This window comes from Podarcis filfolensis (assembly GCF_964270895.1).
Source record: "Podarcis filfolensis genome assembly, chromosome: 5".
Lineage (NCBI taxonomy): Eukaryota > Metazoa > Chordata > Lepidosauria > Squamata > Lacertidae > Podarcis > Podarcis filfolensis.
In genome coordinates this window covers 80783067-80802306 of record NC_139608.1, presented here as the reverse complement: position 1 = coordinate 80802306, position 19240 = coordinate 80783067, and the positions used below count along the sequence as shown (strand labels likewise).

Here is a 19240-nt window from a genome sequence, read left to right as displayed (position 1 = left end):
ATCTGGCAGGACCATACAGCCTGTCTTAAAGTAAGTGTAGATCCTTCAGACTTCACATTCTATGCTGAAGATCATGTACACTTAGCCTTTTCAGTGGCTGCTTTCAAAGAATCCACAGTAATGAAGTTCCATCTCATAATATCAAAGAGCTTTTCTTTTCTTCAGCACTTTCTTTCTTTCTTTCTTTCTTTCTTTCTTTCTTTCTTTCTTTCTTTCTTGCAAACAAAAAGCAAGCATATTAAAGCTTGCTTAGGTTGGTGTTCCTCCTTTGGGAGTAGAGGACAAAGGTCAAATTGGATTAGATAGCATGAAGTGTGCACCTTGGTTTTGAGAACTACATGGAAGAAAACACACAAAATAGCAGCCAGCAATAAAATCATTACAGACTTCAAGAGGCACAAAAGGCAGAAACTAAATGTATATGCAATACATAAACATACCATGGCCACATCCAGGAAAGATTTGTGCATGGTTAAACCCATTGATTTCAATTGACTCCTTAACCATGCTTAGCTCCATGGGGTGAGGCCTGATGTGATATTTAAAGAAAACTCTCTGCAGATTCTTCACCCATGGTGTGAGCCTGGTTTCCTTCTGGCTCTACAGTTTTCATTACAAGCTTCGGGTGAAGACAGATACAAATTTCTAAATGGGATGGAAATGGCTTGAACACACTTTCTTTGCCCAGGAAACAAATTCCTCAGAATGCAGTGTACAAACCACTCCTGACACACTCGGAATATATAGCTGTCTTCACACTTCCATTTTAACAAGTTGAATGCTATGTTGGCTATTACCCTTCCTCACCCAATATTCTAGACAGGTTTGCCTGCTCCATTGTATTGCCACTAATAATAATATAAGTTGCACGTACATTTACCAATGAGAACATTTTCAAACCACCCCAAATGCTCTACAAATGTTACATCCATCTCCACTATGTTGTTGGAATATGACCCTTGCCTCTTATTTCAGAAGAGGATTAAAATATTTTTTTATTTTTTTATTTTTTTTCCAAAAAGATATACAGTATTCATTTAATAGCCTCATCCATGTTTGTTGGATATGTTGTTCCACATATACCATGTGACAGCTTTAAAAAAGAAAGCTCCCTCAAAAGAATTTTAGAGAAGGCAGAGTGGAGAAGTGCAAAAACTCAGGAAGTCATCAATTACCCTCAAGGGAGCTGCCTGGTTTTCTTTCTTTTTATTCTTGCTATTGCAAGAAGCAATAGCATCAAAAATAGCAAGAAATAAAATGGTCTCCTATGTTACAATGCAGCTCACAAAATAATGTTTGGTTTGTTTTGTTACCTTGTTTCAGCGTAACTAAAAAAAATCAGTGAAAGAGTTATTATGATTTGATTTCACTTATTTATGTGTTATGGCAGTTCTTAAGGAAGAAAACGAAATGTAAAATTTCTCCTTGGTCTTTCTGCTCCAATTCTCTTTCTGCAAAGGTTGAGGGGAAGCAACAGCTTTCCCTAAGAAGGCAGCAGGGAAATACAACCATCTCTGCACAATATTTTGCAATTGATCAGTGCAAGCTTCTGGAGCAGGCTCCCTCAAACTCGGCCCTCCGGATGTTTTTGGCCTACAACTCCCATGATCCCTAGCTAGCAGGATCAGTTGGCAGGGATAATGGGAATTGTAGTCTCAAAACAGCTGGACGACCGAGGTTGAGGAAGCCTGTTCTGGAGGTTCCACCAACTCCCTCTGCAGGCCAGAGCATAATAAGACTTTTTACTGCCTAGAAAAGCTATACAGTGGACCCTCCGGATATGAATTAAATATGTTCCAGGGGTCTGTACTTAACCTGAAAAGTCCGTAACTGGAGGCACCACTTCTGTGTACACGCATGGCGTGATAGAGCGCTTCTGCGCCCACGTTCGCAACCCGAAAGTTACATATCCAGAACGGTACGTAACTGAAGGGTCCACTGTACATGCTAGCTGGTACTTCGCCTCTTCCATACTTGCCCTTGCCCTTGCCCTGCCACTTTCCCCTGGGGAAACCCAATCGTTACCACTGATTTGGAGCAAACATCAACTGGGTTTTCTCTGGACTGACGTTTGCTCCCAATTTATTGCTAAAGAGTGGGTTTTCCGAGGGAAAGTGGTGGGGCACGGGACTCAAGCCCAAGTCTGGATGAGCCCAACTGAGTGGTAAAATGTTGGTAGAGAAATAGACTTTTTTGTCACAGAGTAGGCTCTAAAAAGGGCTTTAATCTCAAGGGGTTTTTTTGCCACTTGCGCTCTAGTCACTATCCTTAGAAAACTAGAGAACTGATTGAACCCTGTGGCTATGTTGGCACATCCTACTAAACCAAGCCATGGTTAAGTGCAAACAGGGGAACATACTGGTTCCTAAGGTGGAGATGACAGCCACTTTGCACACACACATGTCCCGGGCTTTTTAGGTCAGTGTAGTGTGGCTACTAAGCTAGGGATTGACTTAGCATGTTATCGTAGCCAGGATTATGGCCACGGTCTCTCGTCCTTAATCTGTTTTTCCTATGGTTACAGGTTGTGGTTGAGAGACAGCCACAATCCCAGGTCCGGACAACCTTGGATTAGCTGCTGTCTCATGCTGAACTAAAAAGCCTGTAGAGGAGCAAAGTGGGTGTGAGCTGTTATCCAGGATTGCCATGATGGGAAACTTGGCCTAGTATTTGGGAGAGGACATCTAGGAGTTACTGAGTGGTATCCAACTACATTTTTCTCAGAGGAGATCCATTGAAATTAATGAACATGATGAAGTTAGGTCCATTAATTTCAACAGGTCTACTCTGAGTAAAACTTCATTGTAACTACCACCAAGGCTGTTTCCCTATTCCCGAATTTGACCTTGGCATCAATAGAACCAGCAGACATCTCAGAAGGAAAATGCCCCAAAGATGTCATCTGAATCCATAAGCTTTGAGGGGTAGGCCATCCAAATAGGTCTCTTACCCTTGCAACACTCAGATTGTGGTGAAAGGTGGAACCTAATCATATGTTTATCACCCCACTAAAAACTACTAGGCTCATATGTGGCACATATGTGGTTATCTGAAGGGTCTTGCCCACAGTCTTAAAAAAAGCATGCTACAGAGAAAAGCCCAGTGCCCACATCGCTTAACTCCCAGTTTTAGGATTAACCACAAACCACACTTCCAATGAATTCTGGCCATTAAGCATTTCCTTACATAACTCATTTGAAGAACAGATACGCTCAGCGTAAAATGACTTTGACATTTTCTGCATTAAAATATTGTTTTTTCCCTCCAGAAAGAATATTGTAACATCTGTAAATGACAGGTGTACAAACTCGCTCGTTCCTTTCTCTTATATAGGGCCAATGCAGAGGAAATTTCACGTGATACATTAATTTAAGGTATACCTAAGATGTGCACATTCAGACATAGGTGTACACTGAAATATAATGTGCAGATGAGACAACTGAACTTGTATGTGTGCTCTGCCCCATCCCCATCTTTTGCATGTTTCTTCCATACAATATAGGGGTGTTGTCTGGTTGCTAAAAGAACAGTGGCCCCAGCATAAGGAGAAGCACCATCTTCCAGGAAATTTCCCTTCTAGCACCTGATCTCAATGACACTGTTGTTTACATAGCATTTTTAGTGTCCAAAGCACTTCACATACATTATCTCAGCCATCTCCACAACAACCTTGTAAAAGTAGGTCAGCATTACTGTCCCCATATGTCAGATATACCATCACCAGCTAGTGTGAGGCAAGGTTTGCACCACAGACCTCTCTTAGCCCTGGCACTGCACCAACTCGAGACTCAGCTATGGCTGTGTAGCAGAGCCTCAGTAATGTCATTTAGTGACCAACAATTATGATTTTTAAAGTGGCAGTGCAAAAAAACAAATCATTGGCAGTAGCTGGGATGAAACAGGCCAGAATGAAATCAAACCACATGGAGCCTGATAAGATTCAAAAGTAGCAGACATGTGAATTAGCCTTAGTGGAAAACTGTAGTCAACTTTCTAGAGAAACAGAACTGGGTAGTCTGTATCTCTAGAGCCAAATGTTTCATTAGTACAGTGCTATCTCTTTAAAACTGTTTTAACATCTTAAATGTCCACCCATCCCTCATCCCATTTTTTTGGTTTATTTTTTTTTTACCAGCATTCCATGACAATCCCCTCCGCTCCAGTGACAAATCCATACATATTCCAGAAATCTACCATGGAAAGCCCTTAAGTAATTATTGTGCATTTACATAATTAGTGCAAATACATGCAATTATCATGTGTGCCTACACAATTACCAGCTACAATAGAGTCCTAATAATCCTTTAGTAAACTTTATGGCAGGGAGGGGATTGAACATGTCCTTTCATAAATAATATTTAAAGCACTCACCCCGTTGGCAATTTGCTAACATAGATTGGCCTCGCAGATAATAAGAAAAATCAACCCTCATCATGAGTTGGGTATCAAATACATTGGTACAATGGTCCTTTGTGCCTGGCTTTACCCACAGCTGATTTGCTGAGATGAATTTATGCCCAATAACCATGAATTAAGCAAAACTGGTTAAGCAAAACATAGCGATAACAAACAAACTGGGATCAGAAAAAAATGAAATGCTGTGCTGCCAATATGAAAAAGATTTATAAAACAAATATAAACATAAGACGCCCAAACATAGATTATTTTTTAAAAAACAAAATGTGTCTTGATCAAAAGGTCTTATTCAGTGGTCACGAACACGGGGTTTTTGGCATATACATATGTAATGCAAAAATATTCCCAACAATAAAGCAACATTATTTAAAATAGCTGCATTTTTGTTGTTGTTGGCAGACAGTGGAGAAATCTGAAGTAGCAACCCATGATTTATTCTAAATCATAATAATTTAGAATAATATGAATTGGTTGGGGGGCATCAATGTGCTTATCTTTTATTTAAAAACCTCACCCAATTAGAATAATTGTAATCAACCTTATCAAGCCAAATGGTTGCCCATATATATATATGTTAGTATATCAAAAATTACTCTGAATTGAAGGTGTGGGATTGCAAGGAACTCCAAAAGAATCTGTCCAAAGTGGGGGAATGGGTAGCAAAATGGCAAATGAAATTCAGGGGGAGCAAGTGCAAAGTGATGGGCATTGAGGCAAAAACGATTCCTAACTTCATAGGTTATGAACTGACCAGGGCAAAGATCTTGGGGTCATGGTGGATAGCTTGATGAAAATGTCAACGCAGTGTGCAGAAGCTAGGACAAAGACTACCGTAATTTCCTGTTAGGGAGCAGCAAGAAAGGGATTGAAAAGAAAACTGCCAATATCATAATGCCATTATAAAAATCTATGGTGAGACCACACTTTGAATACTGTGTACAGGTCTGGTTGCCTCACCTGAGAAAGGATATTGTGGGGCTGGAACAGGTCCAGAAAAGGTTAACCAACATGGTTGAGGAGATGGAGCAACTGCCTTATAAGGAAATACTGCAATATTCGGAGGGTTTTAGATAGAAAGAAGGCAAGTAAGGAGGAACATGGAGGAAGGCAAGACCTCAGTCAGGGGCGCATCCACATTCCATTTATTCTACCGCTCTCCCCATGCAAATCTATGTTAAAAGATTAAGAAATGGGTCCCCAAATACCTGTTTGGGTTAAAAGTGGGGGCTGGGTCTGAAAATGTTAGAGACTCCTGTTCTAACCAATACACCACACTGTCTCACGTTACTCCTGGCAGGGACCTTGTGCTTTTAAAAGCCGCATGATCGGCAGAAATTAAACAGATATGTCTTTCCTCCATAAGAGAGATGCAGGGATAAGAAGTGCTTCACCTGTGAAGCTTCTGACCGCTCTATATCTATTAAAATACACAGGGGTATTCTCAGAAAAAAAAATGGCAACCTTAGTTTATTCGTATTTTAGACCATTATTTAATCTAAAAAGTAATTGAATCATGATGCTTATTGTGGCATGCATTTGAAAACATAGCCACAGACACCTTCCTTGTGAACTAAATCTGTAGTTCAATAAAAAGAAACATGTCAAATTGTTCTAATATTTTCCTTGGCTTTCTTGCTGCTGCTGAATCATAATGTGTGTATGTGTGTGTGTGGTTATCTGGAATGAGATGATCTTTACCACAAGGCCTCTTGAGCTGTAATTCACTTCCACTGTCTGTCCTCTTAATAATCACATGCCAGATTGGGCTGGGCCTGCTTGGTTTGGTGTCACATGTAGGGTTGGATTGCATAATTTGGGAGAGATTAAAAGGAAAATTCTGACTCTTGAGGTCACTAAAGCTCACCTGACACTTTGGTGTGTGCACAAGAACAGGCTTGTTAACAAAGCGTATTTTCAGATTAGGTTAATCAGGCTCTGAAAGTTCTCCTGTAAATGTAACAGATACTTGCCTGTTCTTTTTGTCCTGAACTGTTGCTTAATGTTGTTACATACATGCCCCCCCACATTTAACAGATGGGAATAGGGATGTGCCTGTATTCTTACACCAAAGATCACAGGCTGAGCTCCCTTCCTCCCACTGTTACACGTTGCTGAAGCTTTTCTGCCTGCTGTTCATGTTCATTTACTGCAATGTTTACTGACTGGATCAGCACTTATTGGGGGGGGGGGTTGGAGGAAAGGAAGCGGTGCCCCAGCATTTTGTATCTGCATGTATACCTTTACAGCCATACACATGCAGGAGAGGAAGAGGGAGAAGACTGAAATCTGAAATGATGATGATAATAATAATAATAATAAATTTTTATTTATATCCCGCCCTCCCCAGCCGAAGCCGGGCTCAGGGCGGCTAACAACAATAAAATAATACAACATTCTAAAATCATTTCATTATAAAATTAATTCAAATCAAATTGATGGCAACCATTGGGCTAGAGTTCTGTGAAGATTGCCAAAGGAGGGAGTCAGGCTGTGCCTTGGCCAAAGGCCTGGTGGAACAGCTCTGTCTTGCAGGCCCTGCAGAAAGATGTCAAGTCCTGCAGGGCCCTAGTCTCTTGAGGCAGAGCGTTCCACCAGATCGGAGCCACAGCCGAAAAAGCCCTGGCTCTGGTTGAGGCCAGCCTAACCTCTCTGTGGCCTGGGACCTCCAAGATGTTTTTGTTTGAAGATCGTAAGTTCCTCTGTGGGACATACCAGGAGAGGTGGTCCCATAGGTACAAGTGTCCTAGGCCGTATAGGGCTTTAAAGGTTAAAACCAGTACCTTAAACCTGATCCTGTACTCCACCGGGAGCCGGTGCAGCTGGTATAGCACCGGGTGAATGTGATCTCGCAGCGAGGACCCCGTAAGGAGTCTTGCTGTGGCATTCTGCACCCGCTGGAGTTTCTGGGTCAGTCTCAAGGGCAGCCCCACGTAGAGCGAGTTACAATAATCCAGTCTGGAGGTGACCGTCGCGTGGATCACAGTGGCTAGGTCAGAGCGAGAGAGGTAAGGAGCCAACTGCTTAGCTTGGCGGAGATGAAAAAATGCTGCCTTTGTTATAGCTGCAGTCTGCGCCTCCATGGAAAGGGAGGTGTCGAAGATTACACCCAAATGATGATGAGCTGAAGCTTTAAAAAGGCACCCCAAAAATCTTTTCAAAAGACAAAATAAAAACAATGATTTTCCAGGGTCAGATACCAGATATTAGGGCAGGGCTCACCCAGTCAGATGGCCGTGTGTGTGTGTGTAATCATAACTGGCAGTCATGGGTGCAGCAGTGTCCTTGAGATCTTCACCTGTCCCCTGTGAATTTTAAGTTATCATTATATCATTATTATAAAATCCTCATAAAAATTCATCAGCATTATAGTGCCAATATCTCCTAAAATACACATTTTTGTATGCAATTAATTTTGCCCATTATACATAATTTTTGCAAAGCAATTTCCCATAATGTAATGCAGGTTATTGTCATTAATATGTACATTGTTGTGCACTCTTTACCCTTGTATATGCATTTTTATGCACATTACTTGACCAAAGAACTACAGAATTTAGAGATGTGCACATTTCAAAGGATGGCTGTGTTTCAGTGCACATATTATTTTGGAAAGCATGAACTACACCTTTAAATGTGAGCTGAATCAACTTTCTCCCCCATCCCTACCCAAGTATACTTGTAATGCAGTCAAGCATGCATGGAAAATTAGCATCTATGGACATGAGTGCCAAGAAATTAGTATCCTCCTCAAGTCTTGGTGAGGGTGTCCTCAGGAATGGTTGACATGTGATCCTGAGCATGGCTACTCTTCCATAAGTTCCACTACTGAATGCAGTGAGACTCCCTTCCTAGCAAATGTTTGTCGGCTTGCAGCAATAGCCATTGTGCCAAAGATAGAATATTGTGCAGTTGACTTTACTCACTGTAACTACAAGCCCAGAATTCATGATAATGAGAGTGTGCACAGCCAAACAAATAACTTAAGACTGCAGCTGGTTAGAGGGGGTGGCTGGCGGGGGGGGGGGGAGAGGTTAAAGGGAAGCTCTGGTTTAACGCACCGTTCTCTAGGGAGAAGGATTCCAATCTGTCTTCTGTTATATGAGAGAAATGAGTTTAGCAGAATCAGCCGGGTCCCCTTGTGGCTAGACCCACCGCAGAGTGCAGCTTGATTTGGCACCGTTGTCTGTCTCTGCTTACTCAAAAGGGCCTCAGTCGTACCACACCGACAGAACACTACTGAACCACTAGTAGTGCGGTGCATTTGAGCCTGCACACTGGCTAAAGGCTGGCTGCAGACACTGCTATCGGTTACAATCTTTCAGACAGGATTGGTTTGCGGAGATGACCTCTGATCCTTGTAAAAGCCAGTTGATCTGGCCTAGCAAGGATTCTCCTTGCAAGGGAAAACCTTTGATTTGCCTTTGCAACTACATTGACTCCTAAATTGCCCCTTTCCCTGAAAGTGTTGTTTCAGGAAAGCTGTTCTGATGTGTCTGTCCCTGGTTACAGGTTTTATTATCCCTTGTGGCTATCATCTGCTACTCCAATATAAACAAGGCTGGATCTAGGTTTGAGGGGAAGGGAAGGGGGTAGTCAGGGGTAAGGGGTCTTCTAGGGAGCTGTCTTCTCCATCACTGAGCCCTGGCGGGTTAACTTGCCACCATTGGACAGCAGCAGGCGTCAACAGCACTTGCAGCAGCACCACGTGGCTGCTTTGAGCCACCATTTTAATTTCCCACAATGCACCATAGCAACACTGTATCACATGCATTATGGAATATTAAAATGGTGGGTAGATTCAGCTGCTTCATACTACTCAGAATGAGAATCAAGACAGGCAATAAAATAAACAATAAAATGTTCGCTTTGCCTTGAGAACATAAGAGCCATGCTGTATCAGATAAAGAGAAACTGGTAGTCAGAAAGAGACTGCCACTGACCATGGAAGCAGAGCCGAGCCATCATGCCTAGTAGTTATTGATAGCCTTACCATCAATGAATTTGTCAAATCCTCTTTTAAAGCTTTCCAAATTGGTGGTCATCACGACATATGAAATCCCATTGAACTGAGAGAGGAAATGCCTCCTTTTTTCTCTCCTGCATTTTCCAACATTCAGCTTCATTGCCCTTAGCATCATCTTTAAATTCTAGACACAGTCCAGCTGAGGGCAACTCACTTCTGAGTAGATATGCTTAAGTTTGTGTTGTGTCTCCCACTGAAGACTGTGGAATGAGATTTAATTAACATGGGATTCCTAACTTACAGAATGTACTGCCACAAGATATGAGGATAACCAATAACTTACATAGGTTTTTCGTTTTTGTTTTTCAAAGGATTGGGTATGGAGTCAATAGCTGCTAGCCAGGACAGCTAAATGGAACCTCCAGGCACAAAGACCACCAGCTTGATGATCTGCTTATGAACACTAAGACACACCTTGCTGGCTACTGTCAGATACAGAGTGAAGGACTGGATGATTCCTTGGTGTGATTCAGCATGGCAATTCTTACACTTTCATTGGGACTTGAGCCTGAGTAAGTGTAGAAATGATTGCAGCCATTCATGATTAACTTTTCCTAGACTATGTACTGGGGATAGGGGAGTAATTCGATGCAGTGCGTATTTAAAAGCAAACTACCTAATTTGTACTTTCCAAAAGAATATGAGGAGAACAACAACAGCAACCCCATATCCATCCATCAAAATCTGCACTTCTCCAAATTTTGCAGAGCTGTTTTCCAGCCACGTAGAGTATAGAAAAATGTGATTACTGAGGCAACATGTTCATAACAATGCATATATTAACAAACTAACATTCCAGAATGTTACACATATTTGCGCAAAGCAGTTTCTCCTAATGCTTACTAGGCAAAATTGCATATAAAATGTGTAAATTAGAAGATACTTACGGTATACTAAAATGCAGTTGAATTTTCATAAGGATTTCAAAAAGAAAAAATCATAAATGATGTGGAAATGTGGCAAACTGAACCTAGGCCTGGAAAAATGAGAAACAGAAAGATACCAAAATGGACAGAGTCACCCATCCCTACTAAATACCAAGTGAAAGTGTGCCATCTAGTCTTATAAACGCATCTAAGAAACAACCATTTACTTACCAGACCTGCAAGTTCCCCAGTTGAAGTCTTTGCAGAATTGTTGAGCCATTCCCTTAAAGTTGTGACTCGTTAGCAAGTTGATTGTTCAATAAGAAAAGAAAATTAATTGCAAATTAATATGCTATTAAGGTGAGATGCTAATGGCATATCATCTGTGTTATTATAATGAAATGACTGCATGGGTACAATGTCATCATCACTTACTTAAGGAGGCTGGGTTTATTCATCCCACGCTTTAATAATGGGCACCAAAGGCAGTGATTTATAGCTCACGTTGACTAAACAGTATCCATCTTTTTAATCTCTGGACTGCTGGGTAAAATTATTGGGGTTTATATTCATCTCAAAGGAAGGGCAATGAAGTGTAAAAATAAAAGGGAAGGAGCCACTATACTTCAGTAAGATCTGGCTGCTGTGATAGTGTTATCCCAGCACTCCCGGGGCCTCTTGAAAACATTGATGGAGAACCTGAATCAGATATGGTCTATCCATAAATTACTGGCATGCTGTCACTAGGTTACAAACTTTGCAGAACCATCCAGCATAGGAGTAGGATTGCAAACTTTAACCAGTAGTAAGGTGGTTGAATTCAAAAGACGACAGGGCTCCTGCACTTTTAATAATTGCAGCAAAGAAGGAATTTCAGCTGACTTCCCATCTTCTTGACAACTGTGGAAGGTGCAGGAGCCCTGCCCTCCTTCGCGCCTGGCCACCCATATACCGTATTTTTCGCTCTATAGGACACACTTTTTCCCTTCTAAAAAGTAAGGGAAAGTATGTGTGCGTCTTATGGAGCGAATGCAGGCTGCACGGCTAAGCCCAAAGCCAGAACAGGGAGACGGAGCACTGCGCAGCGCTCCATCTCGCTGTTCTAGCTTGGGGATGGCTGTGCAAAGCCTCCGCAGGGCAGCGGGGTGAAGGCACCCTGCTGCCCCACGGAGGCTTCACAAGCTGTCCCCAAAGCCAGAACAGCAAGAGGCTATCCCAGAAGCCAGATCCCTCTTGCTGTTCTGGCTTCTGGGGTTCAGAATTTTTTTTTCTTCTTGTTTCCTGCCCCCCAAACTAGTTGCGTCTTATCGTCCGGTGCGTCCTATAGAGCGAAAAATACGGTACTTGTATATTCATGTTTGAATCCAGGGAGGAAAAAACCTTTAGATTAAGTAAGCATAGGATTTATTTCTGAGCTCTTGGCAGTCAGCAAAGCTTTGCTTTCCTCCTTTCCTATCATCCTCTTTCTTCTACACAACTGTTAAAAGTACAAGAACCCTCTCGTCTTGAACCTGGGCATCCTTATTAGCAGATGAAGTGAAATCTTGTATAGTGTGGAACTACCCCATGGTCCTCCCCTTCCAGTTCACAGCTATGGAGCAGGCATTGAGCATCATTGTTTGGCTCTTCATTCCAAGGTTGAGGTGGAACCTTGCACACTTCACCTACAAACCTCTGCAAGCTCATGCTCCCTCATACTTCTGAACGTGGGTGTACACCTTCTCTGCCTGAGAGTAGATTTCTCCTGTGTGAGAATGAACCTAGGAGTACAGTGGTACCTTGGTAGTCAAACGGCTTGGCTCCTGAACAAATTGGCTCCCGAATGCCACAAACCCAGAAGTGAGTGTTACGTTTTGAGAACGGTTTTTGGAAGCCAAATGTCCGACACGGCTTCCAGTTGAGTGCAGGAAGAACCAAGATACCACTGTATCTGTAAGGGAGGCACAGCAAAGCCTGCCACATAATGAGTACTTTGGTGGGTATTGCTCCACTTAGCAGTGAGGAGATGGCCCTGCCAGTACAATGCCCCCGCAGTACAGGTCTTGACTGATTTATGTAGGACAGCATCATACACTCCATTCAGTGTGTGAGCCCAGCAAGATTGTACCTCTAAAGTTCTGATCAATTAATGGCTTGACTAACACCAGTTCTAGCGTAATTGTGCTGGCTGCCCATGTTTCCGAGCCTAATTACAAATGTTGGTTTTAACCTGCAAAGCCCTATACGGCCCAGGACCCCAGCATCTAATGGAACACCTTTTGCAGACTGAATATATCCGGACCCTGGATTCATCATCTAAAGCCCTTCTCTTGTTGCCCCTTCTGCGAGAGGTTTAATGGAAGGATAGGTGCCACCACTAAAGGCCCAGTTCCTCCATTGTGTGGAACAGCCTTCCCGATAAGATGGTATATGCAGAAGGCCCACACCTGAAGTGCAGTGATCAGTTTGGGTACATAAGGGATGAGATGATATTTCAGATATCCTGGTCCAAAAATGTATAAAGCTTTATCCGCAAAAACAGCACCTGGCAGCCAGTGCAATTCTTTCAGTATGAACTAATGGAGCTGAGATTAATAGTCATTTTGGAGGCTGTTGTGATTCTGGTGTGTTTTTTCAATAGGGAACAAAATACTTTGAAAATTCCTTTTAACAATGAGTAGCAGCATTAATTAGCCTAATTGTACATTGTTTCACACTTCCTCAAATATCTCAATAGGGCATTTATGTTGAAGTTTTCTTAATATGCAGATTTATTTAAATTAAATCAGTTAATTTATTAAATGGATAAGAAGACAGGTGACAAATCACCTAAAATTAGAGATTGACACCTCCAACTAACTAGATTTCTGTAATAGTGTTATAAAGAACTATACTAGGAAGGAAAATGATGAAAACTTGCTCATTTAACTAGTGCTTTAAAACTTTTGAATGTACCAATAGGCCATTTCACTAAAATGGCTGGCCTGATGTATTCAAATCAATCCTTATTATTATCATCATTAAATGGTATATAGCATGCACAGTTAGATAGGGACCAACATAGAACATACTGTACCCAGAATCCTATTAAGAATTGTAATTCACGCTGGATGGAACTAGTAATCAGTCAGTCAATCCAATCACCACCATCCCTGATCTTCTCTTTGAGGAACCCCTGATTAACTTCTGAGAAACCCAAGGGCTCCCAGGAGCACAGTTTGAAAACCACTGTGCTAGGTCATATGAGTAAGGTGAGGAAAAATAATCAAGATAGTCATTCCAGATTAACCCAGAATAAGAGTTACATCTACCTGTGCCATAATAGATCTGTGTACCCCAGCAGCAAGGCACATAGTCTGCCATGCTAATCAACAAGAGTGCTTCATGCTGGAGGTGAAACATGATGGGTAGGGGGAAATAGGCACTTAACCGTATCAGTTTTGTTCTTAGATTGGAACTTGTTGCTAAGCACTATGCTCATTAAATAATCACCTTGTAAACTTGCGGCACTGCGCGCAAATGCTTTGAAAATGGTAAAATGGCACACAATGCCATTTGCATTTACCATTAAAAACTGATTACCGGTATATCTGAGGAAAAGAATAGGTCTTCCATAGATGTTAAAAGGGTTACCAACTGTGCATTGCTTATATTAGACACTGGTTTTCTGTACGCTGCTTACATTGGGCAAAAGTTTCCTCCAATGTGTTTGGAAGGCAGCGATGGTGGCTGCTTCTCCTCCTCATTGCAGTCCACTGGCTTTGTTCACCCACCACCTTTCTGGGCGAGCAACCAAAGAGCAAGGAGGAGAAGGAGGAGGCACCTCCTCTCCACAGGTGGCAGCACCTATGAAGGGGACTCTGGAAGGTATTTTGCTGAGAGTGCCTTAAAAGAAGGAGCCAGTAGAGGGCAAAAGGAGGAAACTGAGGCAGGAAGAGAATTGATGCGAACGAATGAATGAATGAATGAATGAATGAATGAATTAGTGAGTGAGTGAATGAAGAATTCTCATAGCACTTGAGACCAGGATGGGGCTTTATTATTTACTTATTAAATTTCCATCCCACCCTTTGCAGGGAGCCCAGGCGGACAAACAACTCGGCAAAAAAATACAAGTAACAATAAAATAAGTAAACATCTTTTTTAAAAAACAACAACAAAGCAAAACATTAAGAACAATTTAAAACTGCCACATAGTGAAAATTGTCAGCGCAACTGGTTTGGCAACAGTGGGTGCTGACGTCACAACAGTGATGCAGAATGAAGTGCAAGAGGCAGGGGGCACCAAAATGTCGCACAGGGCGCCACTGAAATTTGAAAATCCAAAGTCCGCCACTGAGTCTATGTTATGTGTGGAGGGAAAGGAAAGTCCGGGTGGGCTGCTTCAGAGACAGCCAAGTTGAAAGCAGGACTCGGTCAAAAAATGCAACACAAGGTCTAGGGGCCAGGAGAGGTTTTGCATTGCTGGCAGGAAGTAAGTAGGCAAGGGATGTTTGGAAGGCCTGTTCAGAAGAGTTGCAGACCAGGGAGCCACCATTACATAGCTCTAGAGCAGCCTTTCCCAACCGGTTTTTTGAGACTACAACTCCCATCAGCCCCAGCCAGTGTGTCCCATGGCCAGGGGGGATAGGAGCTGTAGTGCAAAAGAGCTGGAGGTTATTCACATTGGGGGAGGCTGCTCTAGAGTTCGGACCCTAACAGGGAGATTTCATTTATTTATTTTAGATCCCACCTTTTCACTTGGTCATCAAAACAGCTCGTAGTTAATAATAATAATAATAATAATAAATAGATTCTGCGCATTGTGGCATCTGTTATCTTTGTACACTGCCAGCTGTAAAGGGGTGATGAGGTCCAAACTTTATTTAATTTTATTTATTTGACAAAAGATATTTAGATTCCTATTGCAGGGGGTTGGACTAGATGACCCTCTGGGTCCCTTCCAACTCTACAATTATGTGACTCTACAATTGCAATAAAACCTCAAAGCAGTTTATCAAAATGAGCAGTGGGGGCAGATGTCACATATTAATTTGAAGTACCCAGCTAATTATTTGGTTTCAGGCTACTTTTTAATTAAACAATTAATTACTTAATTAGTTGGCAAAGGCAAGAGTTCTGTGGCACCTTAAAGAGTAGCAAATGTTATTACTGCCTAAATTCTTGTGGACTAGTGGACTCCAGTCCCTGAAAGCTTTATGTCAGAATAACATTTGCTAAGTCTTTTAAGGTCTCACAAGACTCTTTGTTGCTTTTGTTGCGAGAGACTGACAGGGCTGGCCCTCTGGAAATCAATTACTTAAGAATTACTTTTAGGCTCACCCAGTTCTTTGGAAAGAGTTTACTCTCTAAAGCTCAGCCATCACGTCTGGGGAAAGTTGCAGGACTGAGAACTTTTAAATATCTATTTAATGGTGAAAACAACCAATCTGTAATTATGTCTTAATACAGCATCTTAACCAGGCATATGAAAAAGCAGCTGTCTACACACACACACACACACACACACACACACACACACACCCCAGACGAAAACAATATCCCACTGTATTTTCCTTTGGGCGTGGGGGACATGTCCCCACTTAACACACAACTTCGCCTGCATTATTAGTGGCAAGCGAGGTGGCGATTCAAAAGATTAAAAGCAAGAACAGCAGCCAGGCTGAACTGGCTGGCTAAATAAAGGGGAAGGAGGTGGGAAGAGCTTGCAAAAAAAAGCTCCTCTTTGGAGAGCCGAGGGGCATAAAGGGCCAGTGTCCCTTTAAGGATCTGCATCTCCGAGAGCAGAGCCCCGTTTGTGTGACCGAGGAGGAGCTGCTGTGTGTGCGTGTGCGAGTGTGTGCGTGTGTGGCGAAGAGGGAAAGCTGTTGGCACAGGCATTGTTCCCTGACGTCACTCAGCCAGCTCTGCTGCTGCTGCGGCTGCGGCTGCTCTCAAACTTGTCTTTGTTATTCAGAGCTCTCCATCTGACACGGCGGTTGCCTGCAAAATGCGGAGCCCGGGACAGCGCCACAAGCTCCGGATCGGAGCCGTGGCAGGCTGCAGTTAGCTTCGGGGAACTTTCCCTTGCTTTAAGGATGGAACAGGGCAAGGGAAAGACACTTAGCCTTCCTCGTGGGTGGAAAGGACACACGCGCACACCCTTAACGCGTTACTGTCGAACGAGGCAAGCCTGTCCACCCCAGACAACCCTCCAGAAAGCGATCCTGTTCATGTTTGCCTGAAAGTAATGGGGGTTTGCCCTTAAGTAAATTTGTAGGATTGCAGCCCAGCTCCTTACGTGCTTACTTGGAGGCAAGAACCCCTGGCACCATTGGGACTGCCATAGGAGCCAAGTCCTAGGGGCAGAGGCCCCTTCGGCACCCCCAATGAAATCTTTGAGCTCCCCCCTCCCCATTAATGGACATTGCCATCCAAATAGTGTGTGTGCACCTCATCGTATGATCAATTATGCGGGGCAGGGCTTCCTTGCCCCCCCCCCAGTATTTTATTCAAGATGGCACTCCTGAGTGCACGCAAGTCAATGCCTATTTAGTGATGAGTAAGCCCCACTGAATAGGGACGTGGGTGGCGCTGTGTGTTAAACCACAGAGCCTAGGACATGCCGATCAGAAGGTCGGTGGTTCAAATCCCCACAACGGGGTGAGCTCCCATTGTTGCGTCCCTGCTCCTGCCAACCTAGCAGTCCGAAAGCACGTCAAAGTGTAAGTAGATAAATAGGTACTGCTCTGGCGGGAAGGTAAAAGGCGTTTCTGTGCGCTGCTCTGGTTCGCCAGAAGCGGCTTAGTCCTGCTGGCCACATGACCCGGAAGCTGTACGCTGGCTCCCTCGGCCAGTAAAGCGAGATGAGCGCCGCAACCCCAGAGTCGGCCATGACTGGACCTAATGGTCAGGGGTCCCTTTACCTTTTAAGCCCCACTGAGGTCCGCAAAACTTGCTGTGGTGTAAACAGACACAGGATAGGAACCTAGGAATCTGTCTTCCTCCGTGTCAGGCCACTGCTCCATCTAGATTTTTTTCTAGATTTTTTTTCAGTGGGTCTTTAGGGTTTCAGATGGGGTCTCTCCCTGGAGATGCTGAGGACTGAACCTGGGACTGCCTTCTGCATGCATAGCAGATGTTCTTCCATGGAGCCAAGGCCCTCCTGTATCACTCACACATGATGGGAGCTGTTGAGTTGCTGGCAGTATTTATTCTTTATTTGTGTAGACCAGGAGACCTGCGTAGTCCTAACTCAGCCACTGGTCCTGCAAGAGCTCACAGCTTAACACACAGAGACAGACACACAGCCCTCTTTTCTGGTGTATGGCTTTTCAGACACCCCTTCACAAAAGCAAAGGGGAGGCAGAAATACTGGCGTTGGTCTTGGGAATTCGGGATTCGGGTTAATTAGGAACATAGCAATCTGCACCGTAGGGCCGTTGGGGTGAATGAATAGTAGGGAGGCGAAGAGAAATAAAGAACCACTACCCAGTTTTCCTGAAATGTTGTTATTTAAATTTGTATACCGCCCTTCCTCCATAGATCTCAATATTTGAATTTAAGTAGATTTCTAGCCTGATCATAAGTATTAATCTACTCAGTGGGGCTCAACTTCTAGCTAACAATAGTAAGGATCTCGGTGTTACTCAGGACTTAGATTCAAGCCCTTCAGAGCACAATATGCAGCCTGCTGTTTGCCCGGAGGTTCCACCGAGTGACGTGAATTTTACTGCCAAGTAAAGATAACGCTACGCCTTTTCACTTGGAAATCTCTTTTAACTCAGTGGGACCTCCTTCCGAATAAACACCGGATCGGGCTGCACATCAGATTGTTGCGTGGGTAGGTAACTCTTACAAAAATAAAATCAACAGGCGCTCTCCTTCGGTTCGGGTGGCATCCAACTCTTTAAATGGGCATTATTTTGGAGGGGTGCAGAGGACTTAGGTTGGGGGGGGGGAGGGGGTTGCCAAGGAAGAGGAGTCAGATTGTATCGGTTAAAGGCGTCTTTAATTGAGGGGAAAGGGATGCGGTGTCAGAGAGCACGGGGAAATCCGGCCGTCGGCAACCTGGCGCCCTCCAAATGTTGGGGACGACAACTTCCGTCCGCGACAGCGGGCAGAGGGGGGCGCTAGGTTTGCGACGGCAGCTCTAAAGGACCCCCTGCAAAGAGGATTGAAAAGACGCATCGAGATTTCTTTGATCCATCTGCGGAAATTAAAGCGCAGCGCTGCCAAGATGTACCCTAAATGCAGAAGTCCCGACGGATCATATAAAGAGCACTATAAAACTCCGCAGCTCTGGGCCTCCTTCCAAGTGTGAACGCTGCGAATCTGAACCTCGGAGTAAGCCCACCCACCGTGAGACCCACGTCTGGGATCCGGACCCCCCGTACCCGGGAGTAAGGCCCCTTGAGTTCAATAGGACTTGGCCCTGAGCTCTGTTACTTTCGAGTAAAGGATGCACCGGGCCCCGGGTTTGTTAACCGGGATAGCTGGGTGTATAATTCCACCCCCGCCCCACTTGCTTCAAAATCAATTCCTCCCTCCTTCCCCCAAGAGAAACGGGGCGGAGCCTGGGCCCTCTTTAAATCGCTTCTCTTCAATTGCATAATCTAACAAGCCTCGTTGGACTCGACGGGCGTGGAATATATATATTCGACTTCTTAATAGCTCGTCGTAAAACATTGCTAGGCCTGCAAATATTTTGCTAGGGAGAGAAGGGATGGTAAGTAGGATCGGGGCTCTTAGAAGACAAGGACGATTTGGCGTGGTCATCTAAATCAATCTATCTATTGGAGACCCGGCTGGAATCCCTCCATTTGGAGCTCATTAACTCCTCGCTTCTTCCGCTGATCCGAATCCGCCAGCTTTTCAGGGCAGCCTGATGGTGGTATTGTGCGCCTAAGCTTGTATGCAAGCCCTGTGTGTGAAACGCGTAAGGGGCGGGGGGCAGAGAGCAAGCCCCACTTACAAA

General features: G+C 43.7%; 1 protein-coding gene across 1 annotated transcript in view; it reads left to right on the top strand.

Annotated features, from left to right (window-relative positions):
• The first annotated feature begins 9765 nt into the window (after positions 1-9765).
• ZMIZ1 (zinc finger MIZ-type containing 1) overlaps positions 9766-19240 on the top strand; it is a 386104-nt gene continuing 376629 nt past the window's right edge. Inside the window, exon 1 of the mRNA XM_083614609.1 lies at positions 9766-9951. The gene's annotated coding sequence lies outside the window, so the exon portion shown is untranslated. The remainder of the gene's footprint in view (positions 9952-19240) is intronic.